This window comes from Topomyia yanbarensis, chromosome 1, assembly GCF_030247195.1.
Source record: "Topomyia yanbarensis strain Yona2022 chromosome 1, ASM3024719v1, whole genome shotgun sequence".
Classification (NCBI taxonomy): Eukaryota; Metazoa; Arthropoda; class Insecta; order Diptera; family Culicidae; genus Topomyia; species Topomyia yanbarensis.
In genome coordinates, this window is record NC_080670.1 from 57,777,293 (window position 1) to 57,789,319 (window position 12,027).

At 37.2% G+C, this 12,027-nt stretch overlaps 2 protein-coding genes across 5 annotated transcripts in view; one reads left to right on the forward strand and one right to left on the reverse strand.

Annotated features, from left to right (window-relative positions):
• The window catches only part of LOC131677702 (protoporphyrinogen oxidase), a 166,227-nt gene that overhangs the window by 91,027 nt on the left and 63,173 nt on the right, over positions 1–12,027 (reverse strand). The window lies entirely within an intron of this gene.
• The window catches only part of LOC131677701 (calcium-activated potassium channel slowpoke), a 226,900-nt gene continuing 223,203 nt past the window's right edge, over positions 8,331–12,027 (forward strand). For 2 of the 4 annotated variants that reach the window (XM_058957670.1, XM_058957671.1), the window contains exon 1: positions 8,331–8,466. The gene's annotated coding sequence lies outside the window, so the exon portion shown is untranslated. The remainder of the gene's footprint in view (positions 8,467–12,027) is intronic. The other 2 variants (XM_058957668.1, XM_058957669.1) reach the window with 1 other exon arrangement.

The following is a 12,027-nucleotide window of genomic DNA, read 5'->3' on the forward strand; positions in this document are numbered from 1 at the left end:
TCTTTGTCACTCAGCATCGAACTAGCTATTCCGCTGGTAATCATGGCCAAATCTAGTACCCAATACTTCTATGGCTGTTGTACTGACCGTTTCATGGACCTGCTGCCACGCTGCGTTTAAGCTATTTCTTATTGGCTCATCGAGCTATCGGGCACATTCCTCGGCCCTATTGATTGGACTTCCAATCCCGGAGTTACGGTTTGAAGAGTGCGGCCACACAGCAAATTCCCATATAAACTGGTACCACCATGATATTAAAATGATTCAACACTCATTAAAATGGATGCAAAATTACTTTGATTTGCCAGTCTAGATCAGTAACGACCAACGTCGTAGGTGCCCAATGTGGTCAAAGTCGCTTTGACCACATTGGGCACCTACGAGGGTTCTTGAAAATGCTCAAAGAGGGGAGTAACAGGAAATTTTAAAATCGAATTTGTATTTTTGATCCAAACGTATTAAAAATGCATGACACATCGAGATATGATGTAAGCTCGAAAAACATTTTTTGACGAATATTGACTTTTTTGAACTTTGGCACATTTTTGCCTTTCTCATATAGAAAGGTTATGCAATTACTCTGAACATGGCCAACCCAATTTATACTGGCAGTAATAATCTGATTCATACAGTTCATACACCTAGCGGTGAAAATGCGAACTAGTGTTTTTTATGTAAGTTATTAAAAAAAATCCCATGCAAACTTCAGACACGTTGGTCCGGTAGTTAGACTTTCCCTATTTATAATTTGAATATTATTACCCAAACTGCGGTAGCTACCAACTATCCTAACAGCATTTGGGGATACAACTTCATTCAGTTTTAGATTCAAGCAAAAATGACATCAATATTAACTATCCGCTGAGCCTAGGTTGAAGCACTGCGTCAAACTATCCGACCACCACCATGGCACCTTGGCCGCCGAAAATGGTTGAGTGTCCCTGCACTGAAAACCTCTAATTTTATTTACACCAACCGACAACAGGTGCGGCTGCCTATTACCACTGCGACAACGTGTTGCAACAACAGCAGCAGAATGTCTGCAGGATTTGACCAGGAAGGTAACCGTCCATTTATAAATGGGTTATTGCAGCACTTCCATCCTTTGGCATCGCGTGTTAATTTTTGTTGAGGTTGACAGACTTTTTAGACTTTTTCCTGTTTTTTTTTCTATCGACCAAGCGCACCCGAAATGTTCTAGGATGTACAACAATATAACATATAGCTGTATAGTGTATCTGTATAAAAAGAATACAACTACTAGAGGAAGAAAAGCGCTACTGTCTCCATTAATTCATTGAATGAACCATGTTATCTCGTTCTATTGATACTCACCACTTTGACATATACATACTCGCGGCCCTAAATTGCAAACCAACGGTTCTACCATATGTAAGAGCTAAAAGATGTCCTACCAGCAGTGCCATTCAACCTCTAGTAGTTATAATTTCTACTATCTGTATATGTCTACATATATAGAGATTGACCAATATTGAGGCCAATCTGATTTGTTTGTTCCCATAAATGTCAGTTAGTGTTGCAGTTCGATTGATACCACTGAAAACTATTGGCATGCGACCGATGAAAATTCTTCGTGAGCCTTTTTCGTCTTTATTTAGAGAAGAGGCTCTCCTTACTCGGTATACAATCGATGGGATGCGTTTCAAATGGTATCGGTTTGTTTGTTTCGTTCCTGAATAATTGTAAAAAAACAAAAGTTGCTTTCACGCAACAAAAATTCGTTTCGAGCACCCAAATTTTCACCCTACCTTTTGAATCAATACGTTGAACGAAGATGGCAGACTATGCACTGGCCAATACACAGTGGTTCTAAATTGGGGAAAGATTCGCTTTTTTTTTCTTTTTATATTATTTCGTTTATTTGGCACGGCTCAATACGTTAGCTTAACTGAGCCGTGGATTCTTTAATATTTACAATGTGTAAATAAAAATAAATATATCGAATATAGTTGTATTTCCATCGGACCTGGCGTACGCGATTTGTTACTTCACACAAAGATCTTAACGGATTCCATCATTTCATATTCCAACATGATGGTTGTAATGTATTTTATTGCTTAGCTAGTACACGGCCATTACTAAAGTTTTGAACGTTATCAGTACCGCATATAGTATGTGGTGAAATTGAATGACGACCAGTTTCTTAAGTTTAAGCTCCATTGCCACTTTATTAAATGTTCCTCTTCGCTAAAGCTAGGGGGCAATATTGCAAACAGACAGCCACTGCATAGTACTGTATGCCCATACTGAAACTGCCTCAGGTAGAAGGTTACTTCTTCCTATTTCTTGCTCATTCAGATCGAGATAACAGTTATAAATTATCGCATCCATTTACCATTATCCGTCAAATCCTAGTCTTGCTGCACACCATAAAACTATGAATCTTATCGTTGACTTATCGTTGACTAATTCAGCAAAACGTATTTCATGAAATGATGCAATACAGTAAAGACCCGTTTTTATCAGCCCTTTGGCGAATTTTGAGCGGATAAAACAGGGACATTGATAAAATCGGGATATATATTTTTCTGTCTTTTTAATAAACCGAAGCTCTTAAAATATTCTTCTTTGTTCCTTAGATATAGCCTTGCAACCTTCTCTGATTATTTACTTTAAGTTACTCTTGAGGGGGTCAAACAGCGCCCAATTTAAAAAAAAATTATATTTTTTTTTTGCATTTTTCGGATATCTAAGATAAGAAATATAAGGCCAAGAAAGGATTTACTCGAATTCAACTTGGTTCGTCTGCTAGAGCCCACCAACTACCAGCCGTCAATTTTCACATGAAGCTGACAAAATCGGGTCTGATAAAATCGAGGGTAGATAAAATCGGGGGCTGATAAAATCGGGTCTCCACTGTATAAGCGTGCTCCCTTTTATGATGTACTTTCCATGCGCAGTACCATAAAATAAACTTGTCAAACAAACGCCATATACGGAGTAAGATTACGTGATTTACGAAATTGTAAAATTAAAATCAAACGTGAAATTATGCCATTTTTTGATTGTCGGAAATGACAATTTACACGATTTTTTAGGTGTAGTAGTTGGCCATCCAGTCGACGAAGTGTTTACACTGGTGTGTGTGTTTACCATCTAAATCCCACTGGCCGGTAGCGGCATTATGAAAACAAGTTTTCTGCATAAGGTCTGGTTACCCCATGCAAACAAGTTCATTTTGGGATTTAATAGGTGTTAGATCTGCCGATTTTCTAATTACCCATTTCAGAATAACAGAGACCTAGAGGTACATTCCGAGGTCATTTTTCCATCGACAATCCCCGCTCAATTATAATACAAGTATTTTTATACCAGTATTACAGCCAAACTTTGGATTCCTTGCCACGAATAAGTGTGCATTAATTGATTGTTTACAAAGACATACCTTTCTACTTCATACATACCGTCCAACTATTATGATAAGAAATCTCGTGATTAAATGACTAATTCTTGGTTCTTCATGATGGCAAAAACATATTGTGGCACCCCATTGGCCTTACAATGCTGCAAAGGCTTCCTAAAATCGGTAGACGGTTGGTTTTCTTACCCATGATAATCCTTGAAACCAGCGGACACTTCAGAAGGTAACTTTTACTTGACCAAACTTTCTTAGATCCATCGTCTCACCGATGCACTTTAACTTTTTGATGTGGGAAGTACTCACTAAAACAAAAACCGGAAACAGCACCGACTTTCAAAATTTTGATGGATTTTGAAGAAAAATATAAAAGAAAGGCAAAAATTGGGTCATTAAATGAGAAAAAAAATCTTGTTTTATTACATACATCGATAAATCTGATTTTCGTGTTTGCAACAATGTTTTTTTCCAACCCAGGAAACGCGAAAATAAAATTTAAATTTAAAATAAAGAAATATGTTGAAAGTCTGGATTTGACACTATCAGAATCATTTGACATATCGAATTTCACGACAAATGATACCCTATCAGAAAAAATGAATACATGTTTTCCCGGTTTTCCCGCAGGGTTATTTTAATTTGACATAAACTCCATTCAATGTATATAGTTTTTATTTCATTTTGCGTGTTGTCTTGATAGGCCAGATGTAAACAATCGCAGTTTTTCTATGTATCGTTGCCAAGTTTACATAAGATTTATGTAAAAAAAAACAAAAAAATCGTTTTTACGTATTATAACAATTTTTTTTTGAATTAATGTTATATTATGTATATTGGACCTAAAATTTATCGAATGGAACTGAAAACTATATATAGCTGAATGACCCAATTGACGGGAGTAAAAATTCCTCACGTCCGACGCGCAACGCGTACCTTCATCGAATCTTCTCGGCGAAGTGTTTACACGGATCACCCTTAACTACAAGACGTAGGAAAGAGCATCTGATGGCGGGTACCAAGGTAGCTTTAACTATGACCCTATGACGCAGTACACGAGCAGACGAACATTTCCCCACCGCGAAAGAAGGTTGTACCAAATACAAATATTGCATTTGGTTGTACATATTGTAAATATATCACAGCTCCAGGGCTCCGTTAAGTTACCGCTATGAGCCGTGTCAAATAAAAGAAATTAAATAAAAGTCGGTCTACTACAATCTGCTACTAATGAGATAAATTTGAAACACAAGATCAGACTTATTACAGTTAGAAACTGTCCCCTTTAAGCACAAATTTCGTTTATTCCAAATAGTTACCCAGGGAGATACACTGGAACCTCCATTTATGAACCAAAACGAGGGTTCGTAAATTGAATTAATTCGTTAAAAAAGGTTTCGTTATTTGGGAATTAGTTCGTAAAAACAGAGTTCGTTATTTGGGATTTAGCTCGCAAAAAAAATTGCTTCACATTCTTATTAAAATTCGTTGGTTGAGCAATATTCTCGATAACCCTAACAATATGGGAATTTTTAGAACGGGATTGACAAGTAGATGATGAAAATGGATGTTTTGCGCCATTGCAAATCCAAGATAACGACTTCCGGTTAAGCAATATTCTCGATAATTCGGCGATATGGAAAGTTTTGGAAAGAAGTTGAGTACGGTAAACACCCGATTTTATCAGCCCGTCGGTGAATTTTAACCCTAGAACGGTTTTGTGGGGTACATTTGTACCCCAGAGCTATTTGCAATCCCTGTTATTCCGTTACGGTTTATTTTGACTGCAAGCAAACTTTATCATAAGTCAATTTGATTATTAAACTTCCTTTAAAACAGGTGCAACGTATTTGTTTCACTTGGCCAACTTAACAGTGCCTGCTTAAAGTTTGCCTGGGGTACATATGTACCCCACAAAACCGTTTACGTTAGTGTTTTGTCATGTGAACATAATTCGGAAAATTTATCATATCTTTTTTTTAAAGCAAAATATCGATACATAGTAAGCGAGAAACTTGTGTAAAATTGTATAAGCTTCAACATTGCTGAACATTAGTATCTGTAATGTGATATAATAAAGCTACTATAGCAAAGTAATTAGAAAATGCGCTCGGATCGTTACTGTTATTTTTACTTTTGCGGGTGAATGAGGCAAAACACATTCGTGAAAATAACTTGTATGTAAAATGCACCATGCATCACTCGATTCGTCGTCTTCTGTGGCCCAGGCTCTGGAACATATTTACTTTATATACACGTACAATGCACCTGCTCTATCAGTCCTTTCAACGCCGTCCTGTGTTATATCTGCTATTGCATATTGCTGTATTGTTACTATTTGTATTGGCGTTTGGCGTTCAAAAAAGCATCGGAATGAATACAATTTTTGATCAGTTTTTGTATAATTTACTAATTATTCTAAACGAATTTTAACGATCTTCACAACGCCGCATAGATGGTTAAAATCGGATCGAAACTTAAACGGAGTTATAGAAATATTAAGGAAAAAAGGGAATTTTGACGTATTTTAAAGACTTGTTCTATAAAAATGCAATATTACATGATAAAATCGACAAAACACGAATATTTTTAACAGGATTCTTTACGAATGGTTTTAGAATAAAACTACCCAATTTAATAATAAATTCAATATAAATTAGGCATATTATAACAAATTTAAGTGCTGGGGTACGAATGTACCCCACAAAACCGTTTACGTATAGAAAAAGTCACGAAACCGTTGTAGGGTTAATCTGTCAAAATGGGGACATTGATAATATCGGGGTATTCTTTCTGTTGAATAAACTGAAATGGCTAAAATATTTTTTTTTGGTCCCTAGACATAGTCTCATAACCCTTTTTAATGTTTTAGTATACATTTTAAAAATTTGTTTTTCTTTATTTTTACATTTTTTGCATCCCTAAAATATGGAAAATATGCTCAGCAAAGCTATTGATCGAATTTGCCTTGATTCGTTTGATAGAGCCCATTGAACATATTTCATTATGGGGCTGACAAAATCGGGTTAAACGGCTCACTAAATTGGTGGCAGACTAAATCGGGGACTGATAAAATCGGGTTAGCACCCGCCATGCTGGACTTTTGAAATCGAATCGACTTTTGAAGGCGACCATCTTTTTAGCAATAGTCTCGGAAACCTTAACTTTGGTATTTTTGGGTCGTGCTTAACGAGTAACTAGTGAAAATTGATGTTAAGAACCCTAACAATATAGCTATTTTTGGAACGAGCTTGACAAAGAAATGACGTAAATCGATGAGTGAAGTCATTTTGAAAGTTAAGATTAGCTTCGGGTTGAGCAAAATTTTCTATAACCATATCATCACTAATCACTATATCTACTCCATATTATCCAATATCCATGTTGTTTAGGTTATAGAGAATTTAAACCAGAATTCGCCATTTCGGATTTCAAGATAGATTCAGCTATCGATTTTCGTCATGTACTCGTCAACACCGTGCCGAAAATACCAATATTGTTGAGGTTATAGAGAATTTATCTAAACCGAAAGTCGACATCTTGGATTTCAAAATGATTTCAGACATCGATTTTCGTTATTAACTTGTCAACCTTATACCGAAAATGCCCAACTTCCAATAGTAACAGTAGCTGTGAATGTGTTAAATTGTTTACGACTTCTTGCTGTACTGTACGTACTCAAACTTTTTTTACGAACGTTCGAATTTAGTTCGTAATAAAAGTTACGTAAATTGAATATTACGTTAAAGAAGTGCTCGTAAATCGAAGTTTCAGTGTATAGCATATTACTAGTTTGCTAGTCAAAAAAGTATTAAAATTACTATGGTCTTATCGGCAAATCAGAACTTTTGTTTTTCCGGGATGTCAGAAGAGATCAATCGTTTTAACCGTCTACAAACGTTGTCTGTCATTCTGAGATTTAGTCTCTTCTCTCTTGTATCTTGAAATCATTATAAATTTTGTCGAAGACACAAAATCATTAGAACTTATCGTCAAAAAGATTTGAACGCAATCTGTGTGGCAACGCTGGTATTTATATTACAAAATACATCTGATAAACTTTGACAGCGATCCCAAATTTTCATCTGTTGTAGCATATTGCAGAGACACTCTACTTTCTTCGACAAAGTTTTTGACAGTTTCTGGACTACCCTTTTACTTAATTGTTTGGATGCTTCAGGTTAAATTGACATTTCCGAATAAAAAGGTGAAGGTATGTTTTACCATCCTAATATCTGAGAGATTTTAGCAAAGTTATTATAAACCCTAAATAGCGCCTATTTCTCATTTAAAAATTGTACAAATTTGGGTAAACAACACTATTTATCAATTTACAATATATAAAGGAAATCATGCACATTTAAAATTTGCTAAATAATAAAATATTTTTTCTGAAGCCAAGTAAACACCCCAAAATTCTCTGAGCTGCACACATCAAGTACACGCGCACGCATTATGATAAATTTCCAATATCCCCTCTTCTCTCCACCCACACCCTTCCGCCATCAAAAAGGCTGCGATGAAAATAGTCAGAGGACTTTCATCAGCTCAAGCTTGGGGTGGTTGGCCGAGTACGGGAAAAGTGCCGCAGATAAAAGAGAGAGAGAGCGAGAAAAACTAGCTAACTTCATGAGATATGTCGCCTAAGAGTCTCGCCGGAGATCGTTTAGTTTGGGGTTATGTTGCGATAAGGACTGAGACTGCTCGGAATCAACACCTGTACGCGGCGCGGCACCACCCCACCACCACCTTTCGCCAACAGCTCGGCAGCAGTGGCAGGAGACGATTGTGGAAAACTCACCGCATTTTCCCAATTCGCCATCTCCGGCTGAAATCTGAGAGAAAACATCCACCGAAACACGGGGTCTCTCGCAAGACTCGGCTCAGGGCTGTGTGCAGCCCTGCGCTATCGCTGTGAATTGGAAAGCACAGGAAATGTCTGAAAGTTGGAAAAGTCGAATAGACGAGTGATTGCTGTGCCAGCGAGTGGAAGTGATTTGCGTTTTGCGTGCTAACAACATGGTGAATTTAGTGTGTGTGGTTTTCCTGCTGTAAAGTTGAAGGAAATTCGTTTAAGGAACAAGGAATAGGTAGGAAAAAGCTCATACACACGAACGGTAGCGAAAAAAGTGCAAAATCAAAGTTGGCAGCTAGTGAAAAGCTGTTCCATTCAAGTGAAAACGAATGACACGAAAAAGTAAACTCTCACGCCCTCATTTTCGCGAAGCTTGTTCCCTTTCGTGAAGTGGAAAACAATTTCTCGGCAATTGAAAAAAAATCGGAGCGATTATCATTCCAAAGTTTAAATAATCCCAAATGAAAGTCTTTGTTTTCGTCGTTTTATCGTTAATCGATAAATCACCTTACACCGACCTACTCCCCGCTGACTTTTTTTTTGTTCCTGTTGCCCAATGCTCACGGGTTGCTTGGGAAAGGAAAAATCCACTGACTGGATAGCACTGCGTTCTAGTACCGCCCACCCAAATTGCACCCCTGCTACTACTACTTCCCGCGCCTGCTTCGGGTATGGGTATCTATGTGTGTGTGTGTTTTAGTATGCGACCCCCGACAACGACGGAAGTTATGCTCTTCTTTCTTTCTGGTGTATTGTCTCCGGGGAGGGTTCAGTTCAAACATTTTCTGTTTTGGGGCCATGCATAAATGACGTAGCATTTTGGGGGGTAGGGAGGGTATACCAAATTTGTGACGAGGGGGAGGGTAGGGTCAGAAGTTGTGCGACGTAGCATTATGTTTAAAACCCATTGTTTAGAGAAAATAATTTAATGTTCCTCCAAATGTTCAGTTCGGATTCAACCAAACAAAATTTAGTAATTTAGATGAACGTATGGTTCTTAGAATCATTGGCAGCTGCACGATTGTGAACTGAGAGAACTTGTCTTCATGCTCCCCTTAACATTTAAAATTCAAAACAAAATTATCAACACTATATTTGTTATGAAATGGGCTTATTTTGCACGCAATTTGCTGTTATAATGAAAATGTTGATAAAAGTCGTCAAACATTTTGAAAGGACATAATTGAAAAACATATGTAATTTTTTTTCATCACCTGGGCGCTTTGCATGGGACGATGGGGAGTGGGTAGGTAAATGCTACGTTATTTACGAGGGGGAGATTAGAATTTTGTGACCAAATGCTACGAGGGGGGAGGGAGGGGTCAAAAATCGCCGAAAAAAAGCTACGTCATTTGTGTACGGCCCCTTTTCCAGAGCCCGGTAGTTAGCCTTGCTTGAACGTGGTGTCCTACTTGGGACGGTCGAAGCACGTCGAAAGTTTATAATCGCTTTGTAGGTCATACGTTGACATTTGTGTGTGTATATATGAATCTTCAGAGGTAGAGTGACAGTATTGGGTTGAATGTCAATAGTTTATCCGGTAGGAAAGCCGACACCAATTTTCATAGATAAAATTTGGGGCGTCGTCTGATAAGTGTAATTATTTTATTAGGAAAATATAGCCCATGATTAGGATGTTTTTGTCGTTTATCGTTTTCATTCATAGAAGTACTTGTTTTAGAGTACATATTAGACCTTTCTAGGTCTATGTAGGTTTCAAGTAATTTAGCACCTACAAGATTTCCAAGATTTCTCAACTAAAATGTTATTTTTGTAGAAGTGGTCGATAACATTTTTAATTTATTTGTAGCATTTCGATAAAAGCCTTTATTTGGAGTTTTTCTTTTTCTATATGCACTTATAGCGGGTATCCTTACGAGCACATTCTTATTGTTTTAAAACTGCAACTAACTTACGTACCCGTGGTAATTTGACTTGATGCGAAAATTGTGTGATACGAGAAATGATGGCTGCTTGAACTTCAGATCAACGGGATATGCAAAAAGAGATTGAGCAGACCTGTAGTAATTTCCCCACAACAATACTATGGACAACACTCATCAGTATTTTTTTTTTCAAACCCAAAGGATCGCTTTTTCTTTATTTTAAAATTTAACATTGTAGAAAAAAAAAGTGTTCAATCAACACACAGTGACGATATGATACAGCTGCTGAGGCAAACACAATAGTCGATCAAAGAAAACACCCCAGAAGGCAATTAGTAAGGGCAAAAACGAGCTCATTCAATAGTTTCTACGTCGCAAAATGCTTAGTGTGGAAGTTTTGTCCGGACATGCCGCAGACTCAAGTGATTCGCATTTAATGCCAAAATATCCTGACCAGAGTTAAAAGTAATCGAAGCTCTTTGTTGACGGCTGAAAATGAACCTGTTGCGACTCGCGGTGAATAGAAAAAAATATTCATTCAACTATCCATCTTATTCATTCAATTGAATATCGTACAATATATTCATTACACTAATTATCTAGGAAAATGTTTTCAAATGTCGATAAGGCATATGAAACAACAATCATCATCGCTTACATTGTGCCAGGGCCTACTTTGATGCGTTTGATTCGTTGCTGCACAGTCGCTTCGTATAATAATCGGAGCCGAATGAAGATCTGCATGGATGCATGGGCGGTTTGTTCGTTTGACATTTTCAGCTGCGTCACTGAATATTGAAAATGAATGCGGCTGAATATAATCAATTTTCATTCAATGAATTTGAATATTTTTAACTCTGATCCTGACTTCTGCGTGTAGAAGACAAAAGGTTAAAACGCCAGGAAACTGTAAGCTTGCTCATACGACTCTACTACACGCTTTCCCGAACTTTCTTCCTTCAATTCCTTGCTCTTCCATGAGTACTACACAGAAAAAAATATTTTGTGATTTTAAGTTTATTTTCATGCACATATTTGGAGCATGAATATAAATGTAAAATTAAGTTCCACCACAAACAAACACGACTTGTCGTGCTTCCTTTAACGAATTTTATCATAATTTTACACGTGGATTGGAAATTACAGTTTCTTTAAACGGAAAACCAATGCGTTTCTTATGTATTTTTACTCGAATACTGCTGTAAAATGAATGACATGTAATATTACACGAATGAAAGTGTAAAATTGTATGCTGTTTGATGCTCCAATTGATTTTAACGTAATTTTCAATCAAATTTCTGATTCAAACGTTGTATGTTTACATTCGTATTGATTTACATGTCGTTTAAATTTCATTATTTTTGGTGTGTATGGCTCTTAATATTAAAAAAATATTTCACACCTTTCAGTCTATTGCTAATTAAATGTCGTTACAACCTAGGAAAAAATGTGTTCAAGATTCACGAAAATCGTGACAAAGCCAACGAAATATATGGCGTTACATGGGGATGTTTGGTTGGGTTACTGTGGCTAATTCTTGTACATGTTTAGATGTTTTGTTGAATATACAGGGTGAGGAGTAATTTCTGTCAGCACTCTTCAAACGTATGTAGTTTCGTAAGGGTTAATCACATAATATTGTCTTACTAGCTCGCTAATCTCTTCACCACCAAATCACTTCCGGTTACTGCGCACTCCTATGCTTTGGTATGATTTGTACATGCATTCTCTTTGCGTCGACCAATAATTAGGTCTAGGTCGATCCAGCGATCCTGATTCGAGGGCGGCAAGCCTACCTAGGTGGAGAGTTCCCCGATGACAGAATGTCTCCCAAACCCGTAGCGAACGCGTTATTCCTGATTCGATGCTGTCCGGTAGAGTGCAGAGGTAGGTCCAGTGATTCCGAGTGG